At 50.4% G+C, this 16,469-nt stretch overlaps 1 protein-coding gene across 4 annotated transcripts in view; it reads right to left on the reverse strand.

The window, feature by feature from the left end:
* ERG (ERG, ETS transcription factor) overlaps positions 1 to 14,800 on the reverse strand; it is a 322,032-nt gene extending 307,232 nt beyond the window's left edge. For 3 of the 4 annotated variants that reach the window (XM_018052860.1, XM_018052858.1, XM_018052850.1), the window contains exon 1: positions 14,646 to 14,800. The gene's annotated coding sequence lies outside the window, so the exon portion shown is untranslated. Of the gene's footprint in view, positions 1 to 13,478; positions 13,579 to 14,645 lie in introns of those variants that run through there. The other variant, XM_018052857.1, reaches the window with a different exon arrangement.

Genomic DNA, 16,469 nt, shown 5'->3' on the forward strand with positions numbered 1-16,469 from the left:
ACATACTTCAATAAAAAATACAATTAAAAGTTGCCTTTGCTTTACTACTGTGAGTTTCAGGCTACTGTGGACTCAAGGGCTAACAGAATCCCCCGGCATAACATCCTGACTCTCCCAAGTGGCTCCCCTCTTTCAGTGCTTTCTAAGTTTGTGGACTAGTATCTGTCTTCTTTTCTCTTAAACAATCAGCATCTCTCAAAGTGAAGCCATGTGTTCCCAAAGAGGCTAAAATCTGTTCTTGAAGGATGAAAAAATGTCTCACTCTTTCATATATAAAACGCAGATACATGCAAATGCATATATACACGTGTATGTCTAATGTAAAATTCCTAAACCAATATGCTACATATCCGTGGCATTAAATATTCATGTGGGAGAGGAGTGACTAGAGGGAAAACTGTTTGAAAAGGCTCTTGAAAAGGTTGGAAAGACTCTTCAGAAAAGGTTGAAAAAGACTAATGTAAGCCAAAGGGTTAACTGCATCACAAAATATCATTACTTCTTGATACATTTAGCACAGGTGTTTCAGTGATAAATACATCCTGTCTGCATTTACTCCAGTCTGTTTAGGAGTCCTCCAAATTATTTCTCTGTAAATTGGAAACTGAAGAGTTATACTACACTGCTGGTGTTGTTCGGCCGCTCAGTCGTGTCCGACTCTTTTCCACCCCATGGACCGCAGCATGCCAGGCCTCCCTGTCCATCGCCAACTCCTGGAGCTTGCTCACACTCATGGCCACTGAGTCAGTGATACCATCCAACCATCTCGTCCTCTGTCGTCCCCTTCTCCTCCTGCCCGCAATCTTTCCCAGCAGCAGGGTCTTTTTCAAAGGAGACACTCTAGGCAACAGTTCACCTACAGGTCTCCTCTGAAGTCTCCTCTTTCGTTTTAGCAGCCGGTGGGTGTCGAGCACAAGAAACAAACCCAAAGACAAACCGAAATATAGAAATGGAAAGAAACAAAGAGCTAATATTCTGATGCAAATGAAGCAGACAACTGTACTTATTTGAAAACAATGACCTATTATTTCTGCCTACAAACTATAAAGATCTCCCAGAGTATCTTTTCATTCTGTATTAAGTATTCAATATAGCAAACAACGTCTTCCTGCCTTAGTCTACTAAGAATCTTGCTTATTCCAAAAAGGAAGAATGCATTCAACTTTCTCAAATACAAGATGTGCAATTCTTATTTTTACTTGCTTGGAGCAAGAGCTGAGAAACAGCGTTTAATCCGGCTTCCTTTGCCTGGGCCATGTAACAGATTCTCATCCTCATTTCCACTTGTTGAATCTTCTTTCACCTGGGTTGGTTGGGTCAGAGTCTATTCCCAGCCTTTTGGAGAGGCATCCTATATGTCTAACAGGGCCATCCCCAATGCGGCATGATTTTCTGACCTGAACTGGCTGTGTCCTGGCTGGAGAGAGAAACAGAGTCCTTTTTACTCACAACCTCGAAGACTACATACACCAACATCACAGAATACAGAAGGAACTCTGCGATGACCTCAAAGAGTAAATTTATGGAAGACGAACAGTAAGTGGGGGAGGTTTTCTGCCCTAAAACTCCCGGACGGGGGCAGACTTTTATGAATAATTTTCAAACATCAGGAAGTCCGTGAAAACCCTCCGTGTCTTAAAAAGATTGCACGGTGCTCACCGAACCTCCAGTGGCTCTGACTCCCTCCCCTCCTCGGAGATCCTGGACCAGAGTCCTGACGGGCATGGCCAAATAGCGCAGGCACCTGCCTCCAGCAAATCCATTCCGATCCCCCCTCATTCCCAGACACAAATTTCCATGAAAACCAGACACGGGACAGCAATCAGGGGCAGGATATTCCAACATCGCCCCGCTTCTGCAGCCTGGTTTCATTAGACTCGCTGGCATGGTTCTGTTAGCCCCTGTGCGTGCTCACTGCAGGTGACACTTTGCTGACCTTGACCTTCAAAGCCACGCTGTCTGGGGACTTAAGGAAATAAGACCCCTTGCAGGAGCGACCGGGGCTCTGGCGGCCGAGACGGGTGATCTGGGAGTTCAGAGGTCACCACGACATGGAAACGCTTAGCAACGCCTTTACGAGGTGACTCTGCTGGGTGTGACTGGTCCTGTCATTGAACCCACCCACACATCCCTATAGCCTGTGATAGCTGTTTAGCCTGGAAAGGGGAAAAAGAACCTCCACAGCTAACATGCTCAATCCAAGTTGGACTAAACAGAGCAGTTTGCAAGAGCACAATTTAGCCATTGCACACCCGCAAACACCCAGCTGGAGAAGCCAGTGGGGGGACCCACATGGGCCCGGGGTAGGGGACCCCATCACCTGCTCTGTGCCCCAGCCCAGAGCTGCTTCCATGAGCCATCAGTCATTCAGGAGTTTGTCTCCAGGGTCTTACTCAACAAGCGGTAAACTGAGGATCCCGGGTAGAAGCAACGGGACCTCAACCTCCCCTTCTGAGCCACGCTGCCCGTCCATGGCGCGGGGTGCCAGCGATGACACGGTTTTTCCCCTGAGGCCTTACGCACACGTGGCTCCCATCACTGTGGTCTCACATTCTCTCTCTGTTTAGACCACTTGCCTCGCACGTTCTCATATTTACACATGTTCACTGAACATAACCCCGAGTGAATTATTTAAGAAGGCTTACTGTGCTTCAGACTTCTCAAATACAATTTAGACTTTAAAATTGAATTTGCACTCCTGTGGGGGAGAAGAATGCGGAGCTAGCCGCTGGGCATCCAGTGGACGTGCAGTAGGTCTCGGAACAGAACCGCAGGTACCCCGACAGCCTCTCCCCTGGCAGCCGATGCTCCGGGTCGAATGAATCAGGACTGAGCTACAAGGTTTAAACATGTTGCCCACCTTTGAAAGCACCAAGCCACACCACATGCCTCCTCACAGACCACAAACGTTCTCACGTTCTGACTTATCCTCGGCCGATCCAAAATGAAGCATCAGACAATGAGATGGGTGACCTGCAGATCAGCACACAAAGCCCTGTTTGGGAGTTGTGTGTTTTCTGGCTTTTTTTTCTTTTAATAAATCGCAATATCCTTTCTCTCTGTGTTCAGTTGCCCTGAATTAGGTGTAAAGATTCTGTGAGGCAAATGAGAGTCGAGAAAAGGCACACATTTTTTTTAACACGGTCTTGCTATATTTGCGGTAAGCACTGCCCATCAGGAAAAACAAACCAGAACAAGGGAGCGACATTCCCTCCGGCATGGGTAGGGATAAACACAAAGCTACCTAGAAGAATGCATAGACCAGGATTTTGCTGCAGACCAGCTCCTGAATCAAACACAGACTTCTTATTCAGGGGAAACTCTGGGAGACAGTGAAGGGCAGGAGAGGCTGGCGTGCTGCAGTCCATGGGGTCGCAGAGTCGGACACGACTGAGCAGCTGAACAACAAAAACATTCATACGGTAAAGGGGCTGAGTTGCTCAATGACTACATTACACAAGGTACGTCGGTAATCAGAAGCAGCACTCGAGCGAGGCGACTGACTTTGCAAGACGTGCTGTGAACCTCAGTGCTCAGCACAACAGAAAGGTCCGCGTTGGATGCGCTCTGCCTTCACAGAATCCGTGAACGACCGTGTGGTCTCGGGAGCTAATTCCGTAGCAATCCGTCTGACGGTTATCCTTTCTTTCTCCGGGGCTCCAGCGCCTCAAGAATGCTATTCCTCAAAATGACCAATTGCATTATTCTCAACACACTGTCCGCGTGCAAAAAATGACCTATGTCCTCTGCCGACATCAGCCTTAAACAGGGAATACTCAAGATGTTTACACCTGAGGTTGTCAGAAGACGACTCTAACAAAAACTATTTGTCACCAGGCATACAAAGTTTTAGTGTGAAAGCAGATATTTGGCTTTGCCTTTGAAAAGCATGAAGCGAATTGACAAGAAATCATATATTCGTGATCCCTCCAACTTGAAAACTGCGGATCTGACGCTGTACATACCATGCCAGTGTTCCCTTTTCAATTGCTATCATTTCTGGCTCCAGCATGAGGTACTGGGTAATACTGCCAAGAGGGACATGAAGTCACAAAAATTCTGTTCCTGTGATCAAGTTATATAATAGACTTCACGGCCACTAATTATATTAAATATAATATTTTATATTTAATTATATTAAATCTGAATTCTGCTGCTGAATATTCCCGACCTGCACAGTCCAATACAGTTGACACCCGTGTGGCTACTAAGTATGGGAGATACAGCCAGTCCAAAACTGAGATGCACTGTACTTAAACTGGGCTTCTCTGGTGGCTCAGTGGGTAAAGAGACAGCCCGCAAAGCAGGAGATGCGGGAGACGCAGGTTTGATCCCTGGGTAGGGAAGATCCCCTGGAGAAGGACATGGTAACCCAACATTCTTGCCTGGGAAATCCCCACGGACAGAGGAGCTTGGCCGGCTACAGTCCACGGGGGTCGAAAAATAGTTGGATACGACTCAGCAACTAAACCACCTATGTAACTAAACACCTATGTAAACGACACACCGGATTTTGATATTTAATATAGGAAAAAAGGTAAAAGAGTTCATCCACATTTTTATATAGATGACACTTGAAGTGGTATTTTGGACACACCACGTTACATAAAAGAGATTATTAGAATGAATTTCATCTGTCTCCTCCTTTTGTAACATGGCCACTAGAAAGCTGAAAGCTACAAGCTACATGTGAGATTCACGTTCTACTCCCCCCGCCCAGCACCCTCTGACCTCCCATCCCCCCAGTCCCCACGTCACCTCCCCCTTCCCGTCGTCACTTCTGCAAGTGGACCCTCCGCTCTGACGCAGAGGACCCCTGGCAGCACCAGAGGTCCAGCGCCGATCCCCCAGCTGGGTTCTGCCTCTGCTCTGGCTCTGACCATCTGCGCGACTCTGGCCACGCCGGTCACTCAGGAGCCTCACTCTGCTCCTCTGGAAGATGGGGTCAGTAAAGCCCCCGCCCTCACAGAGCCGTGGGGAGGACACCCCAGGGCGGGAGTCCAGGTCAGCGAGCGTGCTCCAAACAAACATCACATCTCCCTCCCCTTTGGCAGGATTCCTTTACACCCTACCTTTTTGTTGCTTTTAAGATTTATTTATTTTTGGTTGCACTGGTTGCTGCACACAGGTTCTCTCGATGCAGTGGGCGGGGCCCACTCTTCACGGCCGTGCGTGGGCTGCTCATTGCCGCGGCGTCTCTGGCTGCAGAGCCTGGGCTCTGGGGGGCGCGTGGTCGTCACAGCGCACGGGTGTCACAGCGCGTGGTTGTCACAGCGCGTGGTTGTCACAGCGCGTGGTGGTCACAGCGCTCGGGTGTCACAGCGCGTGGTGTCACAGCACACGGGTGTCAGCACGCTGGTGTCACAGCGCATGGTGGTTACAGCACGTGATGTCACAGCACACGGTTGTCACAGCACACGGTTGTCACAGCACACGGTGTCACAGCGCTCGAGTGTCACAACGCTCGGGTGTCACAGCACACAGGTGTCAGCGCGCGGGTGTCACAGTGCATGGTTGTCACAGCGCGCGGTGTCACAGCACTCGGGTGTCACAGCGCTTGGGTGTCACAGCACACGGGTGTCAGCGCGCGGGTGTCACAGCACGCAGTGTCACAGCGCTCGGTGTCCAGCACGCGGGTGTCAGCGTGTGGGTGTCACAGTGCGCGGGTGTCACAGTGCGCGGGTGTCACAGGGCATGGTTGTGCACGGGTTGTCACAGCACACAGGTGTCACAGCACGTGGGTGTCAAAGCACATGGCTTGTCACAGCACGTGGTTGTCACAGCGCGTGGTTGTCACAGCGCGGGTGTCACAGCACACGGGTGTCACAGCACACGGGTGTCAGCGCGCAGGTGTCACAGCAAAAGGGTGTCACAGCGTGGGGTGTCACAGTGCGCGGGTGTCAGCGCGCGGGTGTCACAGCACACGGGTGTCAGCGCGCGGGTGTCAGCGCATGGGTGTCACAACAAAAGGGTGTCACAGCGTGGGGTGTCACAGTGCGCGGGTGTCAGCGCGCGGGTGTCACAGCGCGCGGGTGTCAGCGCGCGGGTGTCACCGCGCGCGGGTGTCACAGCACACGGGTGTCACAGCGCGCGGGTGTCACAGCGCACGGGTGTCAGCGCGCAGGGTGTCACAGCTCTTGGGCTGAGTCCCTCAGCAGCAGGGGGGAACCTCCCCAGACCCGGGATCAGCCTGGTGTCCCCTGCACTGGCAGGAGGATGCTCAACCACTGGGCCACCTGGGAAGCCCCAGTCCCTACCTTTTAGCTTCACACCTGGGTTCCTGACATCTGTGTCTATATCGGTCCTTCCAAGGCCAGAGGTCGGGCCGCTCCAGCACCCACCATGTCACCCAGCTCCCAGGTGGCACGTCCCACACCCCAAGCACCACCCCCAGGAGGCCACCCATGATGGGGGGCGGGGGAGCCCTCACCCCCATTCGGCCCACCAGAGCCAGGATCTGCCCTGGTGCAGCCCGACCTTCGGGAAGTGTTTTCTGATCTTCCTCTGGCGTGGCTGATATTACTTTTTGATTGTCTGACTCTAATGAAGTGGATTATTTTACTCATCCCCTACCCTGTCCCCTAAAAGGACTGAAAGCGGTCCGCAAGGATACGCGCGATATGACAGGGATTTGTTTCGTTTCGCTTTAAATTCTGAAGTAGAGGCAGAATAGGCAGCAGAGCTGAGACCAAAGGGAATCAAGGGGGAGAGCAGCGGGAGGGGCTCAGAGCTCAGCCGCCCGTCAGGCAGGCCGCGGGCCCGCACCCAGGCCCGAGCAGGGCGCACGCGGGCCTCCACGCTGGCCGGCACCCAACTCACGAAGCGGAGGCTGAGACGAAAGGCGAAGCCGTCCCCAAAGGCTGTGAGAGAGAAGGACCTGTGGATGAGACACAAACTTCCCCAACACTGACCCACAGCAGCTGCGAGGGTGGCCTCGCATGGTGCCCACAGAGCACGTGAGCACCCCCTAGGGACCACTGCCCCCAGCACTGCAGAGCCCAGGGCCCTGGCTCACTGTCACACTGGCCTGGTTCAAGCAGGCGGCACCGCTGAATGCATGTAACACTTGCATCGGCCTGTGCGTTCACCCCTTTCTACACCCCACGGGCTGTGCGTTCACCCTTCTAGACCCCATGGGCTGTGCGTTCACCCCTTTCTACACCCCACGGCCTGTGCACTCACCCCTTTCTACACCCCACGGCCTGTGCACTCACCCCTTTCTAGACCCCACGGGCTGTGCGTTCACCCCTTTCTAGACCCCACGGCCTGTGCACTCACCCCTTTCTACACCCCACGGCCTGTGCACTCACCCCTTTCTAGACCCCACGGGCTGTGCGTTCACCCCTTTCTAGACCCCACAGCCTGTGCGTTCACCCCTTTCTAGACCCCACGGGCTGTGTGTTCACCCCTTTCTGGATTCTATGGCTGTGCATCCACCTCTTTCTAGATACATGGCCTGAGCTTTCATCGCCCTTCTAGATTCCATAGCGCGTGCACCTCCGTAGATTTCAGCTCCTGAAGGCCTGACCTGAGGCGTCCCCACAGGGCTTTGCACTGAAAGGTCAGCCTGCCCTCCTCCTCTCTTCCTGGCACTTGCCTTGCCGTGACTCAGAACGCCCCTCCTCTGCCAGAATCCTGAACCTTCCAAGCCTAGGTCAAATCTGACCTCAAACATGCCTCTGCCCTCTCAGCACTTTCTGACTCTCCTGCACGAATTTCCACCTGTGGACATTCATCCCAGGGATACTGCATTCAGGGTGAATGCCATTAGCTATTTGCAGTGAAAGAGGCTACAATTTTGTTTGCATGTTGTCCGTACAACTAGTTGAGCAAAGAATAACCCAGGCAGGACACCAGCAGCCAGAGTCGGCGGACAGGCGAGCTCTGGAATGTTGTGGCTTTTCCATTACAGTTGCAGTTGTTTTTCTAATCTGTAGGTATGTCCAGTGTCTTAACAGCCTCTCTGTGATCCACGTTCCCATCTCTTTTAGGACTGTGCTCTCATTTAATAGGTAATCAATAAATTCTGATGGGTAAGTGTGTTTCCAGGTTGTTTAAATGTAATAAAGAAAATTCAACATGGTATAATACTTCATGCTTGCAGAGAAAAACGTAATTGCAAAACGTACTTGCAAATGCAATCTTAGCCTTTACACAGACGTAACCCCTTTCTGCCTCCTGGTAGTTGACTGTGGCTTCTTCATGCTTATAGGGTGATTTTCTGGACTTACCTCCAATTTTCAACTTGGGTATAGATTACGTAGGAGAAGCTGCTCTTAAAGGTGTTCTGTTTAATCACCTATATTTACAAGTCTTACAAAGCTGCAAAAATCCCTCAAAGTCTATCATGAAATAGGATTATAAACTGCTTTCAGACCTGATCCCATTCCAGCTGTTAAAACCCTCTCTGTTTGACCCGGAAAGCAGCAAGCAACAGTCGCTTTTCTCTGTTTGAATGGCAGGGTTTGGGGTGGAGTTTCAGAACTCAAACACAGGCAATATGCAGACCTATTACCCCTTTCTCCAGAAAAGACTCACCATATTCCCTGGGTCTGATCTTCATTGTCATTATTTCTATTTTAAAACCCTGGAGGGAAGTAAATTTTCCTGCCAGGATCAAACAGACTAGGAAGTACTTCTGGAGCCCGAAGAAGCAAATTTTTTTTTCCTCCATTTTTGCTTATTCTGTCTTCTTGCTGCAGTAACTTGTGCCCCAAAAAGAGCCAGCCTTGCACAAGACACGTTTGAATTTGGGGCAATTATAGACTCAAATTTGTAAATCCTGCAGAGGGCTCGCATCAGCTTTGTGAGGTTGCATGTGATTTTAATGAGTCTCCATTCTTCTTCAAAGGAGGTCTTCTTAAAATGTTCCTAAGTTGCCCATTGGTATCCTTTCAAAATGCTTTTTACCTTGTTTCTCAATAAAAGAAATCTCAGCTTTCTAATATTTAATTTCAGGTTTTATGTTGAGATGCTAAGAGTGCACGGTTTGTGTTTCCAAACATTTCACATTACTAGCACAGACTTCAAATATTATTTACTTCCAGCTTAGTTCTTTGTAGGTTCCATTTAAGAATCCTGAAATCATCCTTGTTCACTCCCAGGGTCCCAAGGTACCACCAAGGTCCCCTCCCTCCCTCCAGGCTCCTCATTTCAGCTTCTTTCAATCTCTTCTCCAAAGCCTGAGAATCCTACTGGCTCCAGCAGGCGCAGAACTCCAAGCATCGGCAGCGCAGAGGGAAGGGAACAGCGCTTTTCCATTGCCTGATCCAATCCATCGAATTCCATGAAGGCAACAGATCGTCAACAGACGTTGTAAGATCCTGGGTTTCCCCTGCGGTTCAGAAGACACACAGCCTGACATGCAGCTCAGTTCACACAGAAAGGCACAGCCCACGACCCGAATCCACCTCCACAAGGCTGCTGACTGTTCACAACACTGCTCCTGCCCCAAAGGTGGTAACACAAACCTCCCAGCCCGGAGCACAGGCAGAACGTGCAGACGCATCTTTTACTTCCGAACTCGACTACTTTTGTAAAGCTCCCAAAAAAACCCATAACCCACATTTCCACTCCGTCACGGAGAGAACAAATCTCCCCACCGGGAACGGAGAACCGCTCGGTGGAAATACGACAAGGCGAGTTCATCCCGGCACTCAGACCGCGGGGCAAACACCCTTCTTCACTTTTAAATGAAGGTTTGGGAACCTCTGCCAAGCCCCTCATCAAGCAAAAGTAAGGGTTTCTTGGTTTTGAAAAATCACCGTAAATGTGCCTGTTTTTCTTTCCCCCCCTTTTTTTTTTTTAAACCATTCTTTAGGTTTTCTTTTTTTCTGTTTTACGATTTATGTTTTCCTTCCCATCGGTTAGAGGGCTGCTTATCTGTCCCCGAGTGGGTTTTCCTGGGGGAACAGTTATTGAAATAACAGTAGCACTAAAAGGAATCCCATGTAAGACACCGACGTGTGAACATCTCATTCCCACTAAAACAGTTCAAATTTAGATGGTATGCTCGAACAGAAAGCAGCTACAACACTAGGTTTTTCAAAACCCTCAGACATGCTAACGGTTTATGCTAGATCAGCTCTCCCATCAGCTTCTCCAGGGTTACAATTTTCAGAAGTGATAAATTAACTCAAAAGGTCTATTTTACACACTTTAAGGATATTTCCAGCTGCACTAACGGTCAGTCTGAAACAGAAAAAAAGGCACAGAACTCAACTTCCTTCGCTCAGGCTTCTGACCATGCACCGAGTCAAGGTAACTGAACCCCCTACTTTCTTTGTTAAATTACGGTTTCTCATACGCAATCAGGGTCTTCCAGATGATGACATGCCACTGTCAAAATAGAAGAACTTAAAAGTTACTTTAAATCTAAAACTCAGACCCAGCACTCCATTTTTAGCTGCACCCTTTAATTACTTGGTGCTGTCGACATCTCACTTACACTTAAATTTAGCAAAGTAATTTAGACCACTTGCCTTTAGATCACTTCACTACCTTCACTGGATCTGCAGTGCTGGAAATGCAAAGCACCAAATCCTCTCTCTTTTAAACACTCAAATGCTTGAAAGTAAAAAAGGTAAAAGGTTAAGAGGGCAACACTTCCCCCTGGTCATTTTGAAAAACTGGGGTGGATGATAGCCCAACCCCTGGAGACTTCTGTTGTTTTTACCCACAGAATGACTGCCTTGAATCTGTAAACGTGAGAAGATGTATATTGACCATGTACAACGTCCAGCCAATGAACTGCTCCTGAGCCAAGCGAGGGCGCAAACAGGACCAAGGAGGATGCCCTCATGACGTCAACAATACAGGGGCGTCGAGGAGACCTCGTGGCTAAGTGTCACCAGCTACTTCAGGGACGTTCAAAGTCCCCCCAGGGTCTTTAACATCCACCGCTACCAAACTCGAACAGCCACTGCTCCCACCAGGTATCAAAATCTGCTGCAACCGTGTCCCAAACACTTGAATCCCTCTTATATCCCAAAACACTTGAACCTTTGCAACTCCAAAGGTTTGAAGAGTTTCAAATTCAAAGTGCAGGCATATGATTAAAAAAAAAAGTTGTAATTTGAAGGGTAATATATCCTTGGAACGCCCACGTGTCCTTACCCATTGGGGAAAGAAAATGGAATTCTCCTTCTCGCCTGGAAGAGCTTGGCCCCGAGATGCAAAGGGTGACCCCAGCCAGGAGGTGGAAAGAGACCTACGTTTAGAGAGACCAGCCCCCAGCTGAAACACAGACCTGCCTCTCAGCACCACAAGGCCAGGACTCTGCTCATAATGACTTCCTTCTAATCTGAGTTACAGGGATCACATCTCGAGTCCCAGGCCCCAGCAGCCTCCTTAGAAGGGGGGGGGGGGTGTCTCTCTGTCGACAGCTCCTGAACTGAGCTCTATGAAAGAGCAGGCGGCACCAACATTTATTCAACATGACACTGTCTCCCCACCCTCCTTATCATATGATTGACACTGACCTGCTCCAGTTTTTCACTGAGGAATAGGAAAAGATCTTTGGAACATTAGTTCCTCTGTCTTGTGAAAAAACAAATTCTCCTTTTATTTTTGTTGTTGTTTAAAGATAGGTAACAAGGAAAAACTAGACCTGATATTAATGTTAGAAAAAAAGTTGAAAGTCTCCTATTACCTACTTATAAAATGATATATTCCATATATGCACAATGCATAAAATTGTAGAATAGTGCGTAAGTTCAAAATCAAGGTTGACATCTTTCAAACAGGCTTTACTTCTTATTTACATATCTACCACCCCACTGGGGTCTCAGCCTCTACCACAAATAAAAGAGCTGATCTTATGAGATTAGAAACGCAATAAGATTTTTAATACCAAAACAAAACCTAAGAAGCGGCCGGGGGCACAGCTTATAAAGACGTGTACACGCAGCCCCATTACATAATCAAATAGCAACCAAGAGTTTTCAAAAATTTACCTAAAGAAGGCACTTCAGACTAAATAACCAAGAACTCATCATGAGAGAATAGATACATGGAAAACAACGTATCACAATACTACCCCACATTTTTAACAGGAAAAGAAAGCAACTATACAGTGATAGAAGAGAAACCAAAACTTTAAGTGTAGCTGGAACTATACATCCTTAAACAAATAATTCAAAGAGACATAATACCCGTTTGCTAGTTTAGTGTACTATCCAAGTTATTGATTCAAATGGAAGCTTGGGTTACTAGACCAGGAGAGGATCTGGGATGTGTCTAGCACTCACAAAGCCTTTCTTCAGAATTAGAAGACTTTGCAGTAGTAGCCACAGGCTTGCACAGCTCATCCTGTTTCCCCTAGAATTACCATTTCAATGGCATGGTTAGCTCACTCATAATTTGACACACGATGAATTAATTCATCTGGATAGGGTTTTCATGTAACTTCTATTGCCCACTCTTCCCCCTGAGAGAGCCAGTGCGAGGTGCCACCAGCACAGCAAGGGTTAACCCCAGGACTGTGACAGTCCTCCCTGTGATAAGGTGAGGGGTAGCTGAGGCCGGTCAAGGGCTCTAAGCTATTTGCAGAGAACTGAAAATGCTGGAAAAAAATAAATAAATAACCTCTACGGCCCGTGTATGTCACTAGGGCAAGACTAAAATTGTTTCTTAAGTCACACTGAAAGTTTTCTGACCTACAGAAGCTCCAGAAACACGCATGGTGGGAAAGCTGTGGCACTTAGGAATCCGTTTCTTTGGAAGGATAACGAAACTATCATCGTCCTAACGAAGAATTGCATTACGTTCACACCTGCATTAAAACTGTTTATCCATTTTATGAGGCAGTGTAGTCCGCTGTTAACAACAGCATCTAAATCCTTTAAACCGTTACAAATAATTCTAGGTGGTACCTTTTGTAAAATATCTAGACAATATGTAGCTGTGATACAAGGACGTCGTATTTCAGACAGAAACCAACAAGGCTTGCTGAGAGATACACGTATAATTTTTAAACATGCCAAGTGTCTCCAGTAAGCGGTAAACGGGAAGCACATAAACGTGCAGGCCGAGGTGTCAGAAGGGGAAAAGACGGAGATGCAGAGAAAAGAGAGGAAGCCGAGGTCCGGGAGAGCGCGGCGAGGGCGCCGTCGGAGGGCGATTCCACCCACGGAAGGACTGAGCGGGCAGCGACAGCCAAGCCCACACCTGGTCTCGACTCTCAGCCGAGCGTGGGCTTTCATTCAAGCCTTATTTCCACTCCAGACAACAACAAATCATCGCTCGCTGCGAGCCCAGACGAAGCCTCCGCGCCCGGCTTCCCCAGCCCCTCGCGAGCAGTGGAGGTCTGCACCCCTCTGCATCCCTCCGGGGCGCGCGCGCCTCCCCAGGACCCGGGCAACGACGGACCGGCGTCACACACCCCCATCTGTCCCGGCGCCGTCGGAAGAGCCGGGTCACCCGGCCGCCACCGTCCCCGCCGCGGGAGCCAGGCAAGGCGCGCGGGGCGCGGGACTTACCGAGAGGCGAGCGCCGCCGTCGGGGGAGGGCGCGCTGCGCACGTGGGTGTCCGCGCGTGTCCGCGCCCGCGTGTGCCGGCGCGCGTGCCTGACTGGGGCCGCCGCCGAGCCGGGCGGCACTGAGTCCCTGGGCGCCGACGGGCTCAGCCCATGGTGTGGGCGCCGGCCTCCCGGAGGCCCCGGCTCCCGCCAATCGCCGAGCAGGGCTGCCGCCCCGACGCGCGGCTCCAGATCCCGGAGTGCGCGCCGGGGGCGGGGCGGGGCGGGGGGGCGCGCGGGGCGCGAGCGCGCGTGTCCAGGTGCGCCTGGGTATCCGCGCGCGCGAGCGCGTGTCCGGGGGCTCGTGGATGCTGTGCGCGCGCGACCCGGGGGGGCGCGTGGGTAGCCCAGCGCGCGTGTCCGGGGGGCCCACCCTCGGGCCGAGGAGCGCGGCGGCGCGGGCAGGTCCGGGCCCTGCTGGGCTTTGGGGACGCGGCGGGCGGCTCCGAGGAGGAAGAGGAGGAGAGCGGCGAGGAGGAGGGGGAGAAAGGGGAGGAGCGGACCCTGGGACCCGAGAGCCAGAGTCCCGGCCCGGGCGGCGGCGGGAGGCGAACCAGGACGCGCCTCCAGGAGCGGAGAGGAGCGAGGAGCCGAGCGCAGGCTGGGGCAGGCGAGGGCCGAGCGGGGGGAGATGCCGCGGAAGTGTTTCCTCCTCGGAACTTAGAAGTGATTTTTTTTCCTCCCGCCTCAGCCGTTACACTCATTACAAATAATAAAAGTTCAAACCGGTTGTGTCGGAAGAAGGTGAAAATGACCGCTGGGGCTACCTCGGATGCTGCTTGGAATTGACATAAACGTCGCCCTGAAATTAAGAGACGGCGGTGCCGGGTGCCACGGGCTTCGGTCACACCTGGAGTACCACCTGGTGCGCGTCCTGGGAGCCTGGGGCCAGGGTGGAGGGGCTCCGGGGGCGCGGGGCGCGGCCGCTAGGATGCCGAGCCGTCCGGGAGACCGCCGGGCGGGCCCGACTGACCAAGGGATGGCAGCCCTCGGCAGCAGGGTGTCCCCAAGACGCCGCCTCCGAAAGGGGGAGCCGCGCGCGAGGCTTGGCTCCTCCGGCCCGGCGGCCCTGCAGCCCTCCAGATGTTACAGTTTTTAAGGGAATTCTGACTTCAAAACCGCGCTTACCTGGGTGCTGCCTCTCTTCGACCATGTCCCGCGGGCACCGTCACGACTGTCCAGCGTGATCGCTAGGAACTCATCCCAGACCCTTCCCTTGCAGGCTCTCCCCTTCCAACCAAGTGAAAACTACTCGTGTCTCTCAGTCTCCAAACTTTTTAACAGCCAAGAATTTCAGCAAACAGCCAGAAAGAAAGCTAAGTCGCGCCCCCCCCCCCCACCCCCGCCACAACCCCAAGGGAAGGGAGCGAAATAAGCACTCCTTTAATTTGAAAAATAATAATTAAAACTCCCTCAACTTTTAAGGCCGGGCAACATAATCTATTAATTGGTCGCTATTAACATGCCGTTTTATTGACCACAGCACACAGAAGTCTGATTGTGAAGGGGGAGTGTTTTCAATGAAAGTGGAGTTATTTTAGCTGCAGACGTGTTTACATTTCTGTGGTTTAGTCTATAACTTTCTCTTTCTCTTGCTTCAGAATTCTGCTCCATGAAGCAAAGCCCTTAGCTCCCAGACATTCCAAAAAGTCTGCCAAAATAATAGAAAAAAAGAGAGAGAGAGAGAGAGGGAAGAAAAAACACACGGAGACCCCCAAGTCTGGGTCAGGCTCAGGGTTGTAAGTGGGCATCAAGAGTATGCCCCCTCCCTACACACTTTCCAATTAAAAAAAAAAAAAGCCCTTTAGTGCTCTATTTCCTGTTTGCTGGAGGGGGGCGGAGGCGGGAAATAGGATGAGTCTAAGCAGCAGAGTTTAGAAACCGCCTTCTCTAGGACCTATAGATTCTGAGAGGTTCTTTAACCCTACAGATGCCAAAATGAGATCATTGATACAAAAATCTACCATTCCACCCTCTCCAAGGAAGTGTTTCTCTTTTAAACCGACCTCACCAGCTACAAATGCATTCCTAGGAAATTTCTTGGACAAACAGACACACCACTGCATATGGGACACAAGCCCACCTCTCCATAGGTGGGCAGAAGATACCAATAAAAAGGAAATATTGAAAACAGATTAAGTTTCTAAGAAGCATGCAGTCCTTTTCTCTCCGAGGTCCTGATACAAAAAGCAGAATGCATAGTGAAACATGCATTTTAGTAATAGGACCATATCAGTTTTTACAGTCTGTGCTAGAATCGTCATTTGCAAAATTGACTGACTCCTTTGAATTGCTCAGTCGGTAGTAGTAACACAGAACAGTAGGAACACAGACGTCTCACTGCCGTTCACGAGACCTTAAAAAATATCCAACCTGCCTTCCCCCTTAATTGCATATTTTGGTTTCTTTTCTTTAGAGCTATTCTCCAAAGAAGCTCCGTATCCAAGAAACCTGACCGTATTTTGAAATCTTCTTCTTAGCCACTCACATCCAAAACACGCCACAGGGAGCCTTTAGGATTTTGTTGTTTGGTGGCTAAGCCACGTCCAGTTCTTCAAGACCCCATGGACTCTCCTCTGTCATGGGGTTTCCCAGCCGAGAATACTGGGATGAATTGCCATTTCCTTCTCCAAGGGGTCTTCCCGACCCAGGGATCAAACCCACATCTGCATTGCTGGTGGATCTTCACTACTGAGTCACCCGGGAAGCCACCTTTATGATTTAGGGGAGTGCTTTAAAGTGAATTGTTTCTCCCCCTGACCACTGAGATCAGGAGCCCCTAGCAATGACTCTGCTTCATAATTCAACATGACCCTAGCAAGCTCCTTCAACATCATCACTAGGACCGAGTACTCTGATAGGATAGAACAATACTGGAAGTAATATCCTGTTAGTATATTAGTAATAGGACTTCCCTGGTGGCTCAGACGGTAAAGCGTCTGTCTACAATGC

This window comes from Capra hircus, chromosome 1, assembly GCF_001704415.2.
Source record: "Capra hircus breed San Clemente chromosome 1, ASM170441v1, whole genome shotgun sequence".
In the NCBI taxonomy this organism is placed as follows: Eukaryota; Metazoa; Chordata; class Mammalia; order Artiodactyla; family Bovidae; genus Capra; species Capra hircus.